Source organism: Ochlerotatus camptorhynchus, unplaced genomic scaffold, assembly GCF_037179485.1.
Source record: "Ochlerotatus camptorhynchus isolate MF236.1 unplaced genomic scaffold, CSIRO-AGI_Acam_v1.1 ptg000147l, whole genome shotgun sequence".
NCBI lineage: Eukaryota > Metazoa > Arthropoda > Insecta > Diptera > Culicidae > Ochlerotatus > Ochlerotatus camptorhynchus.
Window position 1 is genome coordinate 724,008 of NW_027040637.1, and position 23,832 is coordinate 747,839.

The 23,832-nt window shown below is 41.5% G+C and overlaps 1 protein-coding gene across 3 annotated transcripts in view; it reads left to right on the plus strand.

Moving 5' to 3' along the window:
* The window catches only part of tsl (torso-like), a 149,693-nt gene that overhangs the window by 56,663 nt on the left and 69,198 nt on the right, over nt 1-23,832 (plus strand). For all 3 annotated transcript variants that reach the window (XM_065221742.1, XM_065221740.1, XM_065221739.1), the window contains one exon: nt 1,465-2,041. The gene's annotated coding sequence lies outside the window, so the exon portion shown is untranslated. The remainder of the gene's footprint in view (nt 1-1,464; nt 2,042-23,832) is intronic.

Genomic DNA, 23,832 nt, shown 5'->3' on the forward strand with positions numbered 1-23,832 from the left:
TGGACCTAGAATCCTCATCCAATCATCATAGAATTCTTCTCAGAACTCTCGTTAAAATGCACTCTCAATTATATTGGAATTGTTTCGGAGCTAAATTTTGCGTCTCTAATAATTTAAACGATAATCAAAAGCGACGCTCGTATGTGTTAAGCCAAGTTTAACTATATTGGTAAACCTGGCTTAAGATTTAAGCGGAGATGAAGAAATCGGTCCTCAGAGCACTTAATTTTACATGAGACTTTCGTAGTCTGTGCTTTGGTCTTTTTCACTGATATATCTTGGTGTCATCCCTAGAATTATTTAAAATTATCTTAAAATTTACTTTGGATTTTTTAAAGTTCTAAACATCCTTGGAAGACATCAAAACTACCTTTCGCAATCCTACGTCAAATCTAGAGTCGTGGCTTGGATAGAACCTCTTACTTTTTTTCTTTATTACGGTGAATTTCAGCCAGTGGCTGGTTTGTCACTTCGCACATCGTCGATAGTGTCTAGAAGATATTCGGGAACAAATCTCTGTCCATATGTCGATGGAAAAATCTAGTTCACTATTTTTTCAACGTACGCGATCGAATTTTGCTTTGGATACGTGATAAACAAATACACTTTTTGAACCCGACGTGCTTCTCGAATCGTACAAGTAGGCTAGTACCTAAATTACCGCTCTGAATGACGATCTCTCCCTATCTGGATGGTTATAAAAAAAACAACACTTGTCTGATTTATAAATTACAGCTAACATAGTGCCTGTTGCGCATCAGCAGTCACGATTTTCTTCATCAATCAATTAAAAAAGAAATTATCCACATTAACAGAACCGAACTAAAGTTCCTTCTCGAATCGGTAAAAACATCATATTCCACACAAATCAATTACAAATTATATATGAACGATTCACGCACAAACACGACCGACTGAACACGAGTTCGTTAATCTAGAAACGCATATCCCATCTTCAACACAAAGTAGTTAAATAGCTGGAGACGCTGTCACTGTCGACTTAGATACAGCTACCGCTCAATCATCTGGCGATTGCGATGGTGCCCTTTCCAAAGGTAGAAACCTCAAGGGCATCCTTGAGATGCTAACTAATAATAAACTTTTATTTGCAATCTTCCCATAATCTAAGGGTTTCCGATCCTCCTAAATGCGGATTCAAAGCTAATATGAATAGCTAGCGGAAATAACACTGAAATGATTTCACTTACAAGGTAGCCCTTCAACAACGATACTCAACAGATTTTATGCCTCTATTACAACGAGGAAAACTTAGGCTAAGCACGGAATGGCGGAGTTTGGATCATGATTGAATAATAATTGCATTATAGACGGGAAACCTTCTAAAAACAGATGTCTAAAAGTGTTCGCGGGCGGAGTTGTGAACATCATCATCGCCACCACCCTTTGAATGAATGCAATTTTCTTGGTGTTATTTTTGACAATGCTTCTTTGCTTTCATTTCAGTTTTAAATTTGTGCTTCCAACGACTCTCGTGCAAATGAGGAGGGTATATGCTGTCGAGAAGAGCTGCCGAAGAAAAACGGAAAACATAAGGAAAGAAAAGTGCTCATTGCCGTTGTCTTGTCGTCATCACCACTGTTGATGGTTAGAAGGCCCTCCCTCGGAGCAGACGGGGAAGAAAAATTGTGAACATCACAGAAACGAGACGAGGAGAGTGCCACTGCGCCGTGTCTGTCCCAGAAAGGCATTACTTCGGACTCTACTTCAGGAAGAAGAGCGTTTTGCTGGTGTTGTTGTGGCTAAAAATAAAGTGTTTTATGTAAAACCGAAATGCAGCAAATTGTCGTCCGGAGCTAATCTAGCAATAGACGGTGTGAGTTGTGAAGTGTGACGTGATTAGGGGAGGAAAGACGTTTACGAGATCAGAGCGAACGTGAGTGCATGAGTAGTGCGCGATCCAACCGACACGTGCTGCTGAGTTGTGAATGCAGTATTGACTCGTTGGAACCGCACGTAACCACATCAATTTTCTTTATTGCTGACAAAAGAAACTGATAGCATCGAACATTCGAACCACAAGGTAAGAAATATATTCAAATTTAATTTAATGATTTTTTTTTTCATGAAAAGACAGACTAATTATCTACTTATATAGAATCCATTTAAAAAAAAAGTTTTTGTTCAAAATCAATAGTATTATAATTGTTTTTCAAAAGTTGCTCAGTTGAACTCTCAAGAATGCATATCGACAAGAATAGTGAGCGCACGGAGAAGCTTAAATAAGTACTGACTATTTAATCGTAGATTGACAAACATGAGACGCATCGAAAAGTTGTGCATGACCTGTGCTACCATGCGAAGGAGAGGCTTAGAATGGCATTGGAAGTTTCTATTTAATCGTTTTTAGCTACCCCGACATCTCCGGAAGTTTCTCCCGATTTCCATGATAAGTATTTTTGGCTTTGCATACAAATGTGAAATCATCAGGATTTCATAGGAAGATTTTTCTGGACTCCCTCGAAATTTCTTCTGACTTCCCTAAGAAAATTCCTCTGACATCACATTCTTCCGATTTTCTTTAGGAAAATCTTTGGACTTCCCTTGGACGTTTCTGCAAACTTTCTCCTTAGATTTTTGTTGTGATTCTTCTGGGAAAGTTCTAAAAATTTTCACCCAAAAATACTTCTAAAATTGTTCTCCGGGAAATTGAAAAAAAAATCCCGTGTATCGGGAAACATGATTATTGGAACATTTCCCGGGATGTACCGGGAAGGAAACGCTAGTTGTACCTATTGTAAAGGGCCACCAACATTTGATCCGGATCTGATGCGTTGTGGCAAAGTGACAGCTATATCTATTGTCTAACTGTCAAATTTACGTCAATGCAACGCAAACTGATATAATGTGGGTGACCGTAAACTTTTGAGCAAATCCGATTGTCCGATTGTCCATTTGAGGCCACCAATATGGCCACACGTCGCCAGCCTCGTAGTCTGCGAAGGGTCCGCAGGTCGCCTTCTACTTGATCGATCCACCTTGCCCCCAATGTTCCTGTTGGGTCGCTTTCGAGAACCATTTTCACTGGGTCGTCGTCCGGCATTCTTACGACGTGTCCAGCCCACCGTAGTCACCCAAATTTTGCAGTGTGGAAGATGGATGGTTCTCCAAGCAGCTGGTGCAATTCGTGGTTAATTCGCCTCCTGCACGTTTCGTCATCCATCTGCACTTTGCACAGATGGTACGCAACACCTTCCGTTGGAAAACACCTGCAAATTTAAATCTTTTTGTCTTGATATCCTAGAAGTACTCTGTGCTCCGACATTCTAAATATTTGCTAGAAGTCTTATGAAGCTTGCTTTTGAAGAACTATGAAATTGATCAAGATGTTATGAGCTAGACTTCAAAGCTTTCTGAACATAAGCTTGAAGTATTCTGTTCAAGTTTTCCAAAAGTGGTATGATTGTAACGCAGAAGTTCATTGGCTTCGTTCAGAAGTAAGCTTTCCCATTCCGATACCATGAAAGTTTTTTTAAAGTCCTCTGACCTAGCCTTAGAAATTTTTCTAACTTTTCTTAAAAACCTTCTGAGCTTATTTCAAAGTCCTCGGGACCTTGTCCAGAAGTATTCGACTTGGTCAAAAAAATGTCTGAATATGGGCTTAAATTTCAGACGTCCCTTGGACATAACATTGAAATTCTATAAATTTGTCTCAGAGGCTTTCTAGATTATTGCTAAAGGGTGATACGGTCAAAATTTGGTCAAGGGAAAAAGCGTGTAAATCTGTGAAATCGTTTATTTAAAAAATCAAATTAAATTTCTTTTTCAAGTTCAATTAGTATAAAATTCAGGAAAAATATTCAGTTAGGATTCCGCTTTTCCAAATCCGAATTGCCGGGCCTTACGCTTGACCCCTGCCATCAGATTTTGTACAGCCACCTTGTCCACCTTCTTCGCCGCAGAAAGCCAGTTTGCCTTGAACTGCTGCTCGCCCTTAGCAGTTTTTTTGGTCTTCTTTAGGTTCCGCTCTACAATAGCCCAGTATTTCTCAATTGGGCGGAGCTCTGGCGTGTTGGGAGGGTTCTTGTCCTTGGGAACCACCTGCACGTTGTTGGCGGCGTACCACTCCATGGCCTTTTTACCGTAATGGCAAGATGCCAAATCCGGCCAAAACAGTACGGAACAACCGTGTTTCTTCAGGAAAGGCAGCAGACGTTTATTCAAACACTCTTTCACGTAAATTTCTTGGTTGACAGTCCCGGAAGCTATGAAAATGCTGCTTTTCAAGCCACAGGTACAGATGGCTTGCCAAACCAGATATTTCTTTGCGAACTTTGACAGTTTCATGTGCTTGAAAACATCTGCTACCTTTCCCCTTCCTTTTGCCGTATAAAACTCCTGTCCTGGAAGCTGCTTGTAGTCGGCTTTGACGTAGGTTTCGTCGTCCATTACCACGCAGTCAAACTTCGTCAGCATCGTCGTGTACAGCCTCCGGGATCGCGCTTTGGCCGTCGTATTTTGTTTATCATCGCGATTTGGAGTCACTACCTTCTTGTAAGTCGATAGTCCGGCTCGTTTTTTGGCTCGATGCACGGTTGTAGACGATACACCCAGCTTATTTGCGGCATCTCGGAGAGAGAGGTTAGGGTTTCGCTTGAAACTACCGGCAACTCTCTTTGTCGTCTCAGCGGCTTCCGGTTTTCGATTTCCCTCCGATCCAGACTTCCTGGCTGTCGACAAACGTTCCCCAAACACTTTAATTACATTTGTAACGGTTGATTTGGCAACTTTTAGCGATTTTGCCAACTTTGCGTGCGAGTAGCTCGGATTTTCGCGATGCGCGAGCAAAATTTTGATACGCTGCTCTTCTTGCTTGGACGGCATTTTGACAACTGAAGAGTGAATTCCAAAATCAAAATAGGAGCAACATTCTACACACACACACCTTCAAAATGAGGGGTGTTCAGGTTTTTTAAATGCAAAATTGAAAGAAATACGTCAAGTTGATATTGACCAAATTTTGACCGTATCACCCTTTAGTAGTCATCTTAACTTAATTCTGAAGACGTCCGAACTGGGTCTAGGTGCATTGAAGTTCTCTGAGGTCCTTTAGACTACGCTCAGATGTTCCCTTATCTATGGACTTGACCATAAGGATATCTGAACTTCTGCTGCAAGTCCTCTAAATTTGCCTTCGAAATGTTCAGAGCATAGGCTTGATTCTTGGACTTGATACAGAAGTTTCGAGTCCACCGAATACGTCCTTGATGTCTTGTGGACATGTTTCATAATTTATCTAGGTTTAGCTTAGAAGTCCTTTCAGGCAGACTCAGATCTTCTTCTTCTTCTTCGCATTTCAAGCTTATTGCATATCGCATATTAGCTTATTGCGTGCTCTCAACTTAGTGTTCTAGATGCACTTCCACAGTTATTAATTGAGAGCTTTCGATGCCTGTACCATTTTTGCATTGGTATAATTGTATGGCAAGTCCAATCATTCTTCTATGCCCAGGGAAGTCGAGAAATTTTCCAACCCGAAAAATTCCTAGACCGGACTCAGATGCCCCCTGTAAATTATGCACTTCGAAGTTCCCTGAAGTTTTCCTAGAAGTCCTGTGGACTGCTCTGAAAAGTTTTAAACATGGCATCAAAGTTCCATGGACGTGACCCAGAAGTCCTTTGATTTTTTTTTTCTAGCAGTTTTCTAGACTCAATTTTCCAACTCCTCTAAACTGCTAAAAGACATGGAATTGATTTCAATGCTTTGTGAACTTTTTCTTTAAGTCTCCTGCATTTGACTCAGAAGTGCATTCGACTTTTGCCTTTAAGACCTCCAAATTTGGCGTGGAAGTATTCTGAACAACATAACTTCTATTATAGACTCAGAATCCCACAGGCCTTTACCTTAAAGTCCATCACTTTTGAGAAACGAAGAAGTAATCGGTTTTGATACAGTTGGCATTCTTGCCTTTATTATCACTAGGATCCGACGTTCCCACTCTTTATACCCTGTGGAGTGTTGGAACACCCTCCAAAGGAGCGCCCCGTTTGCAGTCAAAAACAGTTTCCTTAGCAACAAAATCAAGCAATAACACCAATAATCACCATGCATCAGAATCCTAGTCTTAACCACTTCAAACTAGAGAACAGCGAATAAAAGATTAGGAATCATGTAGATAAAAAATAAGCACCTAATTAATTTTTTTCTTGTTTCAAGATCATCCTCGGTGTACAAAGCCGAGTCAACAAGGCATGCAAAGTAAAATGGACTAAGATGTGTTCCTTTGATTAAAAAAACAATTATTTTCTCCTAGTTTGAAGTAGTTTAGACCAGGCCTCAAGGGTAGATCTCTATGCCAGCAACGCACCACGAAAAGGTAATCTACCGAGCGTTACTGGCCAACTCGCTAAGAAGTCTTTTACTTAATCTCGAAGTTCTCTTATATTTTTTTTTTCGATAGTCCTATGAGTCCTCTGGACTTGGTCTAGACGTCTTGGAATTCTTAGGGGTTAATCTTCTTTCCTTTATTTAACGTCGATCTGTGTTCCGCAATCTAGTACCAATCGCCGACGGACATCGATTGTCATCCATTGACGGCAATCAAATATGCAGGACGACACCGACTTCGGCTGGGATTGAACCCAGACCCATCGGGGTGAGAAAGCAGTCACGCTTCACCACCGGCGCCGCCTCCCGGGGTTAATTTAGGATGTGGTTCAATCAAAGGTTCTCTGGTGATTGCCCATGTTGAAGATCTCTTGAGTATTCATAGAAGTCCTTTCCTGAAGATTTGAATGATGTGTTAGAGAAGGTATCCAAGTTTCCTGGACTTGACCTTACTATTCGAGTCTTGACGTTATCCGGGCTTAATTTCTGAAGTTCCTGAACGTGGCTTAAAAGCCATTGCCTTGATCTAGAAGTTCCACAAACTTTTCCTTCAAGTTCGCTGGATCTGCCTCCGAAGTCTTCCAATTTCACGCCAGAAGTCCACTAAGCTTCAGAAGTCTTTGACTTGGGTTTGATATTTTTTGAAGTTTTCCCAGAAGTTCTCTGGACTTGGCTCAAGAGTACACTGGGCTATGTTTAGATGTTACAGTACTAAAAATTGCCTTCGGAGAATTATTTTTTATACGAACCCCATAGAAGGATTTCTGAAGTCCTCTGTCCAGACGTCCTGGAATTGGACCCAGATGCTCTTGGCTCAGATGACCTCTGGACACTACTGCCCACTTCGAAGTTCTCTGAAGCTTTCCTTGAAGTTCTTTGAACTGCTGTTTCAAGATTTACATTAAAGTCTCCTAGACGTAACCCCGAAGTCCTCCGATGTTTTTAGCAGTTCTCTAGACTCAATTTCTGAAGTCTTCTGAACTTGGCCTAGAAGTCGTACATTTGGTCTCATAGCTCAACACACTTTTACTATTGAGGTAACTCTAAGACCAGAAGGTCTCGAAGAATCGTGCTCAACTTTTTGGCTCAGCTCTGATACTCTCTTCGGTCCTAAGCTAATCCATGCACCCCTCGAAACGTAGGAAAATCCACGAACCTCTCATTTTATCTATCAAACTTTCATAGTGAATCAAAACAAACATTGTGTGGTACTAGAATTTTGGCTAGAATGAGGTACGTTAATCGATGTACATGGGACCGATAGGCTAGTCCAGTGTGAGCCAATTTTAAATCGTCAGTTTCCACCGGTTGCTTTTACTGTAAGTCCAATGGGTTTGTCTCTACAGTCTTCTGAATTTGGCGCAGAAGACCTTTGGACTTGGTTCCTGTAAATTTGGTTTATAAATGTTCTGAATATTATGTGCTTCTTAGATTACTAAAGGTTTTCTTGAAGTCTTTTTCCTAAAGAAACTTTCAATCCTTTTTCAATCCTGACTACACATGGCTTCAAAATCCTCTGAGCTCAACTCAGAAAACCTTGAGACTTGACTGCAAACTGAAGTCTTCTTAACTAGACCCAGTCATTTTTTATTTGATCTCGAAGTTCTCAGAACTTTTTCCAGAAGTCCAGTGGATTTGACTCAGAAGTCCTATAAATTTAGTAGAGGACTTCTTCTCTGAGCATTATGTACTTGAAAATTCGTATAACTATTCAACAAGTCCTTTAGCTTGAAATCACTGTTATACGATTTCAAAGTTCTCTGCATTTGACTTCGAAGCCCTCCGAAGTTGATTCCGAAGTCCAATGAAATTTTTCTAGCAGTTCTATAGGCTATATAGATTTAATGTCCTTGAACATTTTCAAGAATTCACTTCGACATCATTTGAACTTGGCTCAGAAGCCCTCTGGACATTATGTGCTTCTTAACTCGTCTAAGGTTTTCTTGAACTCAATTTCTTTGCTTTGAATTTTTACTTTTAGCCGACTAGATAAGGCTTCAAGGTCCTCTAAGCTTGCCTCAGAAGTCCTGGGGCTTAACGCAAAAGTCATTTAAAATTATTCCTAATATTGTTTAGGCTCGCTGAACTTTTTTCCAGAGGTCCTGTGGATTTGACCCAGAAGTCCTTTAAACTTGGCTTAGAGGCTTCGAAGTACGCTGAAGCTTTACTAGTACTTTGCTTGATCTACTTTATATATTACTTCTAAGTCCTTTGGATTTTACTCCGATGCCGCGGAGTTAATCCCGCGGTTCGGGGAAATTTTTCTAGCAGTTTTCTAGACTTATTTTCAGAGGTGGGTCGCTGGACGTGGCTCAGAAGTCTATGGATGGTTAGTGTTCTTAAATATTTCCCAGACTATGCGTCCTTTGAACTTGGCTCGTCTTTTTACCCTTCTTACAAAGAAGGGTATAGATATCACTTGAAAAACCGACTATCGATCCGAGGCCCGGAGGGCCGAGTGTCATATACCATTCGACTCAGCTTGACGAGATCGGAACATGTCTGTGTGTGTGTGTGTGTGTGTGTACGTGTGTATGTGTGTATGTGTGTGTATGTAACGAAATGAATGCGCTCACGTTTCTCAGCAACCGCTCAACCGATTTGGACAAACTCGGTGCCAAATGATAGGTCTTGGGGTCCCATTGAACGCTATTGAACGGTTTTGGAATCGGTGAACCGGTTCCGGAGATATGGCCGGAATAAGATCCGGTGAATATGGGCCTTCACGCTGGATTTAACGGAAAACGTATCAAAACCATCATGCGACACATCAAATTACTACAGAATTCAAAAATAAGATCAATGCAAGTCGTGTTAAGTGTTCCAGACCACATCGGACACACTTGGACATGTTCCGGGTACCCCGGGGAAGTTGCTTGAATATGAATTGAATTAAAACCCATTAAATCACATTAAAATACGATGATAAGGTTATTGGTAGCCTCACCAAATAGACTACACCCGGATATATTCCGGGTACCCCCAGGCAGTGGCGTAGCGTCACTGGATGACACGGGTGTGGGGGGCTTGGTCACTGATAATGACAATAAAATAAATAAACTTGAATAAGTAAGAAGGATCTGATCACACCATAGGTGGATAAATTCGGGTTTTTAAATCTAGACTTTGTTCCTGAACTTGACTCATAAATTCTGTAGACATTAGGTATTTCAAACTTTTAGATTTCCAAGAAGTTTTTGGATCTCAAAAGCTTCAGAAGTTTTGCTTGAAGTCTTTTAGCCATAGCTTAGAAATCCGATGTTATTTATTCAGAAATCTTTTGGAAATTACCCCAAAACCTTGAGGACGTTTCCTACTCTGTAGATCTAGTTTAAGGTTGCTTGACATCGGCCTCAACGTTTTAGATATAGCCCTGGAATTACTATTAACTTTTCAAAAGAAGTTTTGTAGGCTTGGCTCACAGGTCTTTTGGACTTAATAAACAGCGGGTGACAATGAAAATAACATGACAAATAAATGGTTATATGGTTAAACAAGTAATTGTCCACTTTTTCCGTCTGCCCGTTTAACTTCAATCCCCCTTGCATACTAAAGGGTGTATTCGATAAAAATGGCATAAACATATTTACTCACCAAAATTATACCGATCATCAGATTTTCTTGAAATTCTCAGGAAATGAAAAACTACTAATGAGTTAGGATTTACAAACCCCGTCCCCCATCCCGAATGCCCGCATCTTCCTTTTCACTCCACCCATAAATTTTTTTACATCCGATGTTTTCACCCAAATTTTCTTCAACTCCAGCTCTGATGTTTTAATAGGTTTGGTGGGTTCATATATTTTGGCACAAAATTAGCTCCGTTGACTCGGCACTCCAACACGTTTCGAGCGTAGTGGTATGATGCTAGATCAGGCCAAAACAGAGTTGATCCTTTGTGCTTCCTTATGAATGGCAAGAGACGCTTTTTAGGGCATTCTTCCGTGTAAATCGTACCGTTGATTGTTCCGGAAGTGAAGAACTTCTTGAAAATATCAATAATTTTTTTCTTTCGAACATCCTCCAAAACATCGAACTTAGACTTGGCAACGAAATATTCTTGCCCAGGAAGTTGACGGAAGTCGGCCTTGACGTAAGTTTCGTCACGATGCAACACGATTTGGTGAGCAACTTCGTGTAAAGATTCCGGGTGCAGGTTTTTCACAGTAATGTTTTGCTTTTCATTCCAGTTTGGGGCTTTTTGCACCTTGTAAACATGTAACCCAGCACGCTTCATGGTTTTCTGCACAAAACCGACTGACACCTTGGACTTTTTAGCGACATCTCGAATTGACATGTTTGGACTGTTGCACCACTTTCCTGGCCGTTTTACTGTCCATTGGACCACTTTTACGACCACTCCCTTCCTTCCTTCGGGCATTCAGACGCTTCTTGGAGATTCTTATCACACGAGACACAGTAGTATTTGCAATTCCAAGCTTTTTAGCGATCCATTGGTGGAAATGGCTTTTGATTGTAAGTGCACAAATTTTTTTCACAGACAATTTCTTGTTTTGACGACATGACTGGAACTACTGTATGACTAACTATGAAACTTGACAAATGTAAACAATACACTACGAATTAGATTTACTCAAATTTTTAGGTTTTTTACTCATACGGTTCAAAAGTTACAGAAGATTTTCGGTGTGCCATTTTTATCGAATACACCCTTTATAATTCTTTAGCCTCAACATACCATTAGCCTGAGATAATAATCTATTTCTTCAGAATCCCAGAATTCCTCACTAGCTGACCCGATATAAACCCGTCAGGGGCGAACAAAAAAAACTTGCAAATCCGTCTGTCGCCTCCCTCAGCTCAGCCGGTAAAGGCGCAGCTACAAAGCAAGACCATGCTGGATGGTTGGCTGGATTCGATTCCCGGTCCGGTATATGATTTTTTTTGGAAACTATGGAAGTGTACCTAGAACACTAAGTTGAGAGCACGCAATAAGCTTGAAATGCGAAGAAGAAGTCCATCAATCTGTTCTCGAGTTATAGCGCGACATACGAACATTTTTTATTTATAGAGAAGATTTGTGATATTATAAATTTGTTAAGAAGCTTGTCCATGGTTTTGCTTATTTTTCTATATTGGTTATCTTAATAATGCTTCGAATGCCGGATCCTTAATTTTGACGTAAAACTACGTCTTTGTCGACTATACTGGGGTGTAAATCAAAAATTATGTATGGTGAAATAGTGTTAGGTTTTGAACGCTTGTAACTTTGTCATATATAGATGAAATTAAAATTCAAATACGCCAATCGATATGATATTACTTTACAAATCTACTGAAAAAAATACATTTCCAATATTTCATAAAAAAAAACTTTTGAAAAATGCACAAATGATAATTTTATCACTGTTTTCATGAAATAAACGTTTTCGCCAAACCCAGTCATCATAATAGAGTACTGTTTGGTTGCACATCCTTCTGCTTGAACCTAAAAAGATATAAAACAGCGCATCTGTCGTGCATCTGCTCATTTTCGCTTCGGACGGCGTGGCACCGGGTCCTGAAGTAAGTCAGCGGTTAATGTGGTGCTTACATCTATACGAATTTGGTAGCGATAGTGTACTAGCACTGTGCAAGCAGGGCATCAGCGTCCACCAGCATGATGGCCTAGATGGCTAGTACACTAGCGCTCGCAAATCAGCACAGATGTAAACACCCCCAGATTTTGAATCACGGCGTGATCACCTTGACAACCCGCGATGGGGTCGAAGGAGACTTGGGACTAGATCGAAACGCGGAATTTATTTAAACAAAATAACCCCCCCCCCCCCCTTTCAAATTACTCCGTTGTACCGTAACTATAATTCTTACTATCAAAACATTGAACAGGTGGAGAACCTGTATACAAACTTTTGCTCTAACTTTGAAATTCAATAACTGAATCCCCCTAATTTTCAATTAATGTTGTACTAAGCACCTACTTATTGGAAACAAAACGTTTGATTTGAGAAAAGTCACAGTATTATATTTTACATCATTCTACGAACACGCTGTAAACTACATGATGATGATGCATGATAATTTTATGTAAGGGTTGTCCTCCAAATTGGGGAATAAAGAGGTACTTAAACCCCGTATGATCGTTATACCCCTTCCTACCCTACCCAAGCAACACGGCTTGTCATAAAGAAGTTGAAAATACTTTGTAATGACTAACGCAAAGAATCACTAATACTTTAATATACATCATTCAATACATTTATACAACATAAAAAGCGCAAGACGCGGAGCTTATACAACTAAATACTGGTCTTAAAGGGTGATACGGTCAAAATTTGGTCAAGGGAAAACGCGTGTAAATCGGTGAAATCGTTTATTTAAAAAATCAAATAAAATTTCTTTTTCAAGTTCAATTAGTATAAAATTCAGGAAAAATATTCAGTTAGGCTTCCGCTTTTCCAAATCCGAATTGCCGGGCCTTACGCTTGACCCCTGCCATCAGATTTTGTACAGCCACCTTGTCCACCTTCTTCGCCGCAGAAAGCCAGTTTGCCTTGAACTGCTGCTCGCCCTTAGCAGTTTTTTTGGTCTTCTTTAGGTTCCGCTTGACAATAGCCCAGTATTTCTCAATTGGGCGGAGCGCTGGCGTGTTGGGAGGGTTCTTGTCCTTGGGAACCACCTGCACGTTGTTGGCGGCGTACCACTCCATGGCCTTTTTACCGTAATGGCAAGATGCCAAATCCGGCCAAAACAGTACGGAACAACCGTGTTTCTTCAGGAAAGGCAGCAGACGTTTATTCAAACACTCTTTCACGTAAATTTCTTGGTTGACAGTCCCGGAAGCTAAGAAAATGCTGCTTTTCAAGCCACAGGTACAGATGGCTTGCCAAACCAGATATTTCTTTGCGAACTTTAACAGTTTCATGTGCTTGAAAACATCTGCTACCTTTCCCCTTCCTTTTGCCGTATAAAACTCCTGTCCCGGAAGCTGCTTGTAGTCCGCTTTGACGTAGGTTTCGTCGTCCATTACCACGCAGTCAAACTTCGTCAGCATCGTCGTGTACAGCCTCCGGGATCGCGCTTTGGCCGTCGTATTTTGTTTATCATCGCGATTTGGAGTCACTACCTTCTTGTAAGTCGATAGTCCGGCTCGTTTTTTGGCTCGATGCACGGTTGTAGACGATACACCCAGCTTATTTGCGGCATCTCGGAGAGAGAGGTTAGGGTTTCGCTTGAAACTACCGGCAACTCTCTTTGTCGTCTCAGCGGCTTCCGGTTTTCGATTTCCCTCCGATCCAGACTTCCTGGCTGTCGACAAACGTTCCCCAAACACTTTAATTACATTTGTAACGGTTGATTTGGCAACTTTTAGCGATTTTGCCAACTTTGCGTGCGAGTAGCTCGGATTTTCGCGATGCGCGAGCAAAATTTTGATACGCTGCTCTTCTTGCTTGGACGGCATTTTGACAACTGAAGAGTGAATTCCAAAATCAAAATAGGAGCAACATTCTACACACACACACCTTCAAAATTAGGGGTGTTCAGGTTTTTTAAATGCAAAATTGAAAGAAATACGTCAAGTTGATATTGACCAAATTTTGACCGTATCACCCTTTATAACATGTTTTGGAAACAACATAGCAACCAGCGACAAAAAAAAAACAATAAAAAAACTTGAGCATGGGATTCAATCACTGGTCCTTGGCGTGGTAGACTTGTTACTACCTAACTAGACCAACACCGCTTGATGGAAAGTTTGTTATAAGTATCTATCATGTTCTAGCCAATGGCATGAAAATTATTTTCTCGTTCAACACGCCTTCGATTCGTCATGAAGACGTTTTGTTAGTAGCAAAGCGTACATCGAATTGCCAGAATGTTATTTAAACGTATTTTCAACTCCTTATAAGACAACCTGCATATTTTCAGTTGTACTAATTTATGAGATGTCATAAAAAAGTATTTTCAACTTTCTTTATAACAAACCTCCGAATACCTCATAAGAAACTGTCAATCACTGCATGAAGAGATAGTCCGGCTCAATGGCACCGTCAATGTTTACGTCAATCTGGATTGATTTTGTATACGACAAGTTTTATAATGGTATTAAAACAGTAAGATGCACGTTCAAATAACATTTAAAGATAAAAGCAAAAGAAAACTATTTTGGTAAATGTTGAATCAAAGAAGTATGAAGAAAACATCTTTAAACCTCATATATAACATGGGATGTTTTCTGCATCTCTTATAATACATTTATACAACAATCCGTTCTAATTCTTTTTCAAAAAGATGTTTTATGTGTTATTTGGGTACTTTGCTGACATATGAACCAACATTTTGTTCAATATTAGAAATACCGTCTTTTGATTAGGAAAACAACTGCCTGTTGCGATATCATAAAATGCCAGCTTAACTCTCTTCTCTGCTACAGAGACCTAATTTAAAACTAATGATGGAGCTACTGGAAAAAATTAGCTTATTTTTTTGGCAATTGTTTTATCCCTTTGTGGACTATACTGGGTGCTACTTAAAAATATATAACGTCGTTTAGGACCTCACATTTGAATTTCCATAATTTCAACATGCCAGGAAAAATACTTGAACCAACCATAACCGAAACATTGAAATACTTGAAAATTTTAAGATAAAGTATAGGGGGCGACCCCGGCGTAGTGGTTAACATCCATACCTCTCACGCCAAAGTCACGAGTTCAAATCTCACCCCCGGACAAGTCACGAATGACCCAAGAGTGTTAAAGTGACTATAATATAAAAAAAAGATAAAGTATAATAGTCAAAAATGTATGACATACATCAATTTTGCGTAGTTCTACGTCATAACGTTTACATTAAAAAAATGGACTTTTTTCGGATGGTGATAAAAAAAAAGCTAAGACGGATAATTTCTTTTTAATAAATTTGCCGTGGAAGGTAATTATTTAAGCTTACTTGCAAAAAAATTCTATACCCTTGCGAGCGGCCTTCCGGTAGTTAACCGGAACATTCGCCATGACGGACGAAAACATGCGTGTAGGCATGTTTTCGAGTTCTTTCTTCGTTTTATTTATCAATTCCTCCTCAGTCTGCGCGACAAAATTGTTGGAGTAGATCTTACGCTTCAGGTTGACCCAGACATTCTCGATGGGACGCATCTGGGGGACGTTGCGCGGGTTCGCCGACTTGGGTACGACATCGATATTCAGCCGCTCCATCTCCTGCAACGATCGCTTCGAGTAGTGGTCCGACGCCAGATCCGACTAAAACACCGCGTCTTCGCCCTTATGGTATTTCTTGATGAGCGACGCAATTTCCGGCATGCATTTCGTACTATAAATTTCCCCGTTCACGGCTGGAGCGAAAGAAGAGCGGCTTTGACATCCCCTTCTCGCTGATTTTCAGCCACAGCAGCACCTTCTTGGGGAACTTGGTGTGTGAAATGAACTTCACCTCGGAGCTCACTTCCTTCGTGGGGGAAGTAAAATACGAAGTGCCCTGCCAGTCGTTGCCATCCAGGTGAGATAGGTCTCGTCATCCATCACCACCGCCACGTCGTGATTCGCCGGGAAAAACGAGTTGAACATCTTATTCAGCCGCTGCCGCTGCGTCAATGCCTGCAGCTCCGAAACCAGTGGACGTGACTTCCACTTCCTGACATGTATGTTCATGTTCGCCAGGTACTTTTTCACTGTTTGGCCGGTTGCACCGACCTCCCGGCGAAGCGCACGCAGCGATGTAACCACTTTTCCCTCGGTCTTCCTCTTCAACATCCTTTGAAGCTTCTTGTCACTCAGGGTCGTCGGCCGTCCGGAGCCGGGCTTTCTTTCGATGCTCTGATTGTTGTCTAATAGTGCCAAGATGTTGTAGATGCCGGAACGGGTGTATCCGGTGTCCAAAAAGTGCCGCACGATGTCCGTTTTCGACGCGGCGGGGTGCCGTTCTTTGAACGCGCACACTTCTGAACGGAGTTGCTTCACTGTTTTTGCCATCACTGTTAGAGTTCGACTGATAGAGCTGTCAAATTTTGCCTCATGGGTTACTATGATTGAAGCTGCATGGGTAGTTTCGTCAGTCATTTTTGTCCATTTTTTTAAATGCAAACGTTACTGTGGTCGTGTTTAGGACAAAACCCTTTATCTTTTTTCCTTGGTTCTGCATGTCGCAAAATGTTAGAAGTCTCACAACATTAACAGTTTTCAATACTCTGGATCTTAATATTTTTAACCGTTATGTGCGTGACGGAGTACCCGGGTACTCAGCGCCCATTTGAATAACGCGGTGTAGAAAAAAAAACAAAAACTACCTATCGCTCCATAAGGGTTAAACTCCAGAATTTTAAAACTGAGGAATTCTATTATGTAATCCCAGATGATTTTAATTTCAGTCTAAGGTCCTTAATAAAATTAAGTATGAAATTCTCTTTCTTCTTTTCGACTGAGGGATGACTCATAGAATCATTCGACGTTATTTTTTGCATGCGACCTTTTGACGATTTTGGACGTTCGACGTTTTGTGCATTCGACTTTTTATCTTTCTTGAAATTATTCGATGTTTTGTCTACTCGACCATTTATACCCTTTCTGATAATTCGACCATTTGTACATTGTACCTTCGACCTTCGATTCTAAAACGTCTCACGAAATTAAGTAGTTTGTTTGGAATGGAAAAATAAATGTGAATAGGGCAAATTCGCTAAGGCCAAAAACTGGCACACTTAAACCGAATTGGAATATGAAAAATACATGGAAATGGTTTTCGTTTCCTATAAAATACTGTTAATACTGTTAATTTATTTAAAATACTGTTCTCAACACTTTGAATTTAAAGATTCTTACGATATCAGCACAATTCAAAAGTTGCAGAGCACGTTCGTCAACAGTTACCAATTAGCGCTGCCAATAGTCTGGAGGAATAAAAATATGATTTTTGCCTTATTTTGCTTTATTTCAGCAAAACTTTAGGCTTGGATTTTTTGTTAAAAAAGAAATTAATAATTTATAAATTGAAGTCACATGTTCATTGTTGGTGCTTTACTTACTATTTTCATTCCTTAACACCACTACCAACCCAGGAATTCAGAAAAGCGTTTCTTATGCCATGGCCCGAAGGTCATCAAACTCCAAAAAATATAATTTCAAGGTCAACCAAAGCCACCTTCCGATCCGGCAACAAACGTTTCCTCTGTTTGCCAATATCATGCCGTGTATCAGCTTGAAGTCAACATAGTGGATCTCACCGCGCCACCCCACAACCGCTATCTCTGCACCGTTCTAGTAAAGTTAAGGTTATTTAAAAGCGTAGTGAATCTTCCCTCAATGGCATGGGAATATTGGAGAGTAAGTATCTCACACTGGGGACCCCCAGCGAACAATGGATATGGCAAATCATTGAGACGGCGGCGAGCAAAAAACGATCATTCATTGATAGGCGTCCGGTAGACCACCACAAAAGCGACGGTATGGTCGTTGGGGGGTGGTGGTTCCCAGAGCGGTTCTCCATGCACTTGCGGGAGATGAATTGTTTAAATATTTGCGCATTTTATTGATGGTGTGGTGGACTTTTGTAGGGGTTTAACGCGCTCGCGCACTTTGCAGGAAATCGTGAGCACATAATTTAACCTTCTCGATCACGGTTCGGTTCAGCACCAGAGCGTCAGCAGAACAATGTCTGTCCGGTTTCGGCTATACGGCAAAGACAGAAGTTGTGGAACGGGAAATAATTAATAATCGCTTTTTTAATTTCAACTACTTTGAATGCATCACTCGATGGCTCCGGAGGAGCTGGGAATAATTCTTAATTTCCGTGACTGACACCTAAGCTCGAGCGGGCGCTGCGGTTTCAATTAAAGAGAAGACTCGACTCATCGCCTTAGGGTGGGTAGTTCACACTTCACTGTCGTCAGTTGGAAACTGAATCCACCGACAATTATGGGGGATGATTTGCGAGAAAATGTCACCTGTATTATAGGGGAAACCTGTTGTCAGCGGATCCGTTTTTGTGTCGTGTTTCGCTGATGTATCTTTGATGTTGGATCTTCATCTCTCGCTCGTGCACTGACAACATCTTGCCTCTTGAACCCTAGCCAATTATCCTTGAACTTCTCTCTCTCGTTCCATAGACGTAACCTTGGCTGGTGATTTCTGACGTTTTACATTTTTCACATGCTTTAAGTATAGGGAAAAAGGGTTTGAATCCTGGACCGGTTTGCTCCGGGGTACAAAATAAGATATTTAAATTCATTGGGTTTAATCTGTGTAATGCAAATATGGACCCCAAAATCAAACCAATATTTTACTCTCCCGGTGTAATGAAACGAATATAAGTTTTGCAGTTCATCGATATTAAAAATATTCAAGCTTTTCACAAATACTTTTATTAATAGATGGATGCAGTGATATTTTTTTTTTTTTTTTTATAATTCGTTTTTTTTTTTCAGGCTTATTTGCTGTAGCTTTGCGGAGCCGATATTCATTGTTTAAATAACAAAATTACTTAAAACTAACGTTAGTAAAGCGGAGGCCGATTACTCGCGGCTATCTCGAGGTTAGGGGTAACAAATTGTAACAAATGGATGGCAGGGTAGGGATTGTGAACACAAGGTTTGGAGAGCAATGTGCTCTTGATCTCGAACTAGGCGACACTCTGATGAAAAAGACAAACATGGGGGTACACCGATGGGCAACTAACAACTTGGGAGAACACAAGATGACACTAACTACTAAATCCTCAAATCTATCCGTTTTAAAAACACATAAATTAAATTCAAATAGTCGAGGTCTCGGCTCGCCAAGACATCTCTAACGGGTATCGCGGGTTGTTTTCCTCGGGCCCTGAGGGATATGGATAACTCAGATCTGGCAACACGGTGTAAGGTACATGACCAAACAACGTGCTCGATATCGTGATAACCACTGCCACACACGCACATAAATTGCTGCCTGAGAGCCCAATTCGATAGAAATGCGAGTCTAACGAGCAGTGATTGGACATAAGCCTTGATATAACGCGTATAAAGTCGCGGCTCATGTCCAACCCTTTGAACCATGGCTTGTTCGACACCTGTGGGAGAATAGAATGTAACCATCTTCCCAATTCACCATCATTCCATTTTTGTTGCCAACTGATGAGGACTTGCTGACGAGCAATGGAGAAAAATTCGTTGAAGGCGATTTGTCGCTCAAAAATATCGCCTTCCATAGCGCCCACCTTAGCCAATGAGTCCGCTTTCTCATTACCCGGAATTGAGCAATGAGATGGGACCCAAGCTAAGGTGATAGTATAGGAGCAGTTAGATAAAGCACTCAGTTTAGATCGTATTTCAGGCAGGAAATACGAGGAGTGCTTCATCGGCCTCATTGAACGAATAGCCTCCAATGAGCTAAGACTATCCGTAAAAATAAAATAATGGTCAGACGGTAGTGAGGCAATTCGCTCTACTGCGTAAAATATAGCTGCGAGTTCCGCAACGTATACTGGAGCATGGTTTCTGCAGTTTATAAGAGGCGCTATGAAATTGATTAAATACACCAAATCCAGTGGAAGCATTTATGGTTGACCCATCTGTGAAAAATCTTTTATCGTTACTTACATGGTGGTACTTGATTGCAAAAATTGAGGGAACAACCATCGACCGATGGTGATCTGGTATTCCATGGATTTCTTGCATCATGGTCAGATCAAAATTTACAGAGGAACTATAGAAGGCTTGAAAGCAATCACGATTGGAGATTAATGAAGAAGGACCAACATCCAGCGTCATGTACTCATAGTACAAACTCATGAATCTTGTTTGAGGATTTCTGTCGAGTAGCTTCTCAAAATTTTCTATTACCAATGGGTTCATTACTTCACAACGGATAAGAAACCGGAAGGACAGTTCCGCGAAACGATCTGTCAGTGGGAGAACACCCGCGAGTACTTCGAGGCTCATCGTATGCGTCGAGTGCATACAGCCAAGCGCGATTCGGAGGCAACGGTATTGAACCCGTTGCAGCTTCAGGATATGTGTTTTCGCCGCGGATTGAAAACAGAAGCTACCGTACTCTAGATCCGACAAGATGGTTGTTCGATACAACCTGATCAGATCTTCCGGGTGTGCTCCCCACCAAGTTCCAGTAATTGTACGAAGAAAATTAATTCTTTGCTGGCATTTTTGTTTCAGATACGCAATATGTTTTCCCCATTTGCATTTGGAATCGAACCAGACACCCTAATACTTAAAAGAAATACTTTGAGTGATTGTTTTACCCATTAGCTGAAGCTGTAACTGTGCAGGATGGTGCTTCCTAGAAAAAACAACCAACTCAGTTTTCTCCGGAGAGAATTCGATACCCAGCTTCAAAGCCCAAGTAGACAAGTTGTCTAAGGTATCTTGCAATGGTCCTTGCAGGTCCGGTGCACTTGGCCCTATAACGGACACAACGCCGTCATCTGCAAGCTGCCTTAGCGAGCAATTTTCATCAAGACAACCATCAATGTCTTTGACATAAAAATTATAAAGAAGGGGGCTTAAACATGAGCCCTGGGGGAGACCCATGTAACTAATTCGTGAAGTTGTCGAGTTTCCATGAGAGAAGCTCATATATTTCTCAGACAACAAGTTGCTCAAATAGTTGTTCATAATTGGTGAAAGCCCACTATCGTGGAGTTTATCCGAAAGGACATCGATACAAACAGAATCAAAAGCCCCCTTAATGTCCAAGAAAACTGAACCCATTTGCTGTTTTTGCGCATAGGCCAGTTGAATTTCAGTTGAAAGCAACGCAAGACAGTCGCTCGTTCCTTTGCCTCTCCGAAATCCAAATTGCGTATCTGAAAGTAAACCATTCGACTCGACCCATTTGTCTAGACGAAAAAGAATCATTTTCTCCAACAATTTCCGTATACAAGACAGCATCGCGATGGGACGGTACGAGTTATAATCCGACGCGGTTTTACCGGGTTTTCGAATGGCGATAACTCTTACTTGCCTCCAGTCATCCGGAACTATGTTGTGCTCCAGAAATTGATTGAATAAGTTCAACAAGCGTCTCTTCGCGACGTCTAGGAGATTTTTGAGCAAGTTAAACTTGATTCTATCCATTCCTGGAGCTGAGTTGTTACATGAGAGGAGCGCAAGTGAGAATTCCACCATCGAAAACGGGGAATCTATTTCGTTATTACCCGACGGACGATCACGAACGTTGGTTTGAACCGGCACCGAATCCGGACAAACTTTCCGCGCGAAGCTGAATATCCAACTGTCTGAGTACTCCTTGTCTTCGTTGACCGGTGATGACGCGTTTCGCATTCTCCTGCCGACATTCCAGAGTGTTCTCATGGAAGTCTCTCGCGACAAACCATCGACGAACCGACGCCAGTAACCGCGTTTCTTGGCTTTAATCAAGCCCTTGAAAGTTTTCTCGAGGTCGGTGTACCGCTCGAAATCCCCTACCTTACCGTGTTTGCGGAAGCGTTTAAACGCGGCGGACTTCTCGCTGTTCGCGTTGGTGCAATCCTTATCCCACCACGGAGTGAGAGGTCGTTTGCGAATGGAAACACCCGGAACGCGTTTCGTCTGTGCTTGAAGAGCGCAGTCAACGATAAGTCGCGATAAAAAGACGTACTCATCCAGCGGAGGGAGTATCTCAACCGATTCAATACCACCGAGAACCGTGGCCGCAAATTTTTTCCAGTCGATGTTTTTCGTGAGGTCGTACGCGATGTCAACCGAGCGAGTGGAAGATGAACCATTGGTAATAGAAATTTTGATTGGCAGATGATCACTACCGTAGGGATCTTGGATTACTTTCCACGAGCAATCCAACGATAGTGAACTCGAACAAAGTGAGAGGTCTAATCTGCTTACTCTTGCTGGAGGTTTGGCTACTCGTGTTGCTTCCCCGGTGTTCAGAATTGTCATTTTGAAGATGTCGCACATGTCGTATATCAAGGTTGAGCGGTTGTCGTCGTACAGTTCCCCCCAGCCTGTACCGTGAGAGTTAAAATCTGCTAAGATCAACCGAGGCTCAGATAAAACTGAGCAGATATCTGAGAGACCTTGGCGAGAAATCGCAGTTCTCGGAGGAAAATATACTGAGGCAATACTGAGGCTTTTACCTCGAATATTTACCTGACACGCGACAACTTCAATGCCTGTCACGGAAGGCAGATCGATTCTATAAAAGGAATGGAGCTTATTAATCCCTAGAAGCACCCCTCCATACGAATCTGCTCGATCAAGGCGAATAATGTTAAAATCGTGGAAAGGGAGATCGGTGTCTGAAGAAAGCCATGTTTCACAAAGAGCAAATGCGTCACAAAGTGAGTTGTGAACTAAAAATTTGAATGCGTCAAGTTTCGGTATAAGACTTCTACAGTTCCACTGAAGAAGAGAGATCATATCTCCGACCTCATTCGGAAAATTATCCATCAAAAGATATGATCGATGCAAGGAAGGACCACCTAGAAGCTAGTTGCTTCAAAAGAGTTTTCACAAATGGAAGCACTAAATTAATAATGTTCCTAGTTGAGTCAGAGACGTTGAATATATTGAAGATGCTCTCCACAATTCCAGAAAACGTGAACATAGCATCATGTTCTTGTTGGTTATTCAGCTGTTTTTCTGGCTGAAAAACTGGGATATCTGGGGTTTTAGATGATCCCGGAAGTGGCGGAAAGTCTTTGTTAAAATTACAAACTTTAAATCCCATTGGTGGGGGTTTTGCTACATTTCCGCTACCTCTTAAATTTGTCAAGGTAGGTTGAAAGTCCGTACGAGAGGCCTTACGAGGTTTTTGGGTGACGTTTGTTTTGGACCGCTTCCTCGTGTTGCCGTTAAAGACAAAAGGACTACTCTCACCAACCTCTGAGTCAGAGCCCTGATCATCATCTGGCAGGAGGTGGAATGTGTTGTTGCTTTTTGGGGTGGTTTGGGAAGATGAAGCGGTCGTTTTCAAAATTTCTGCTAACGAGCGCTTAGAGCGAGCTTGCAAGGACCGCTTTAGTTTTTCTCCCTGCTGTTTGTACTTCGGGCAATCACTCAGAGCATGCGGAGCATCCTTACAGTAAACGCATTTTGGTGTAGCATGACAATGACCCTCCGTATGCTCCTCCCCACATTGATCGCACCGCGGTTTGTTGGAACAAAAGTCCGCGGTGTGACCTAGTTGTTTGCATTTCAAGCAATTCATTACCCTCGGTACAAACAAGCGTACAGGTAGCCGAACCTTCCCAATTGTGACGTAGTCAGGTAATGCCGATCCTGAAAAGGTCACACGAAACAAATCTGAGAGGGTATACTTTTTGTTTGTGCCTATGTGCGACACTGACTGCAGTTGAATGCAGTCCAGTATCTTGACTTTCGGGAGGGCACGGTTTTTGAAAATGCCGAAAGATTCGACTTGCAGGAAATCCTCACAAGTCAGACTCGAATCGGTGACCACTCCTTCAATTTCTACGTCACAACTGGGGACGTAGACTCGATATTCGATCGAAAAAAGCTCACAGGCAACAATTCGGTTTGCCTGTTTCAGGTTATCAACGGT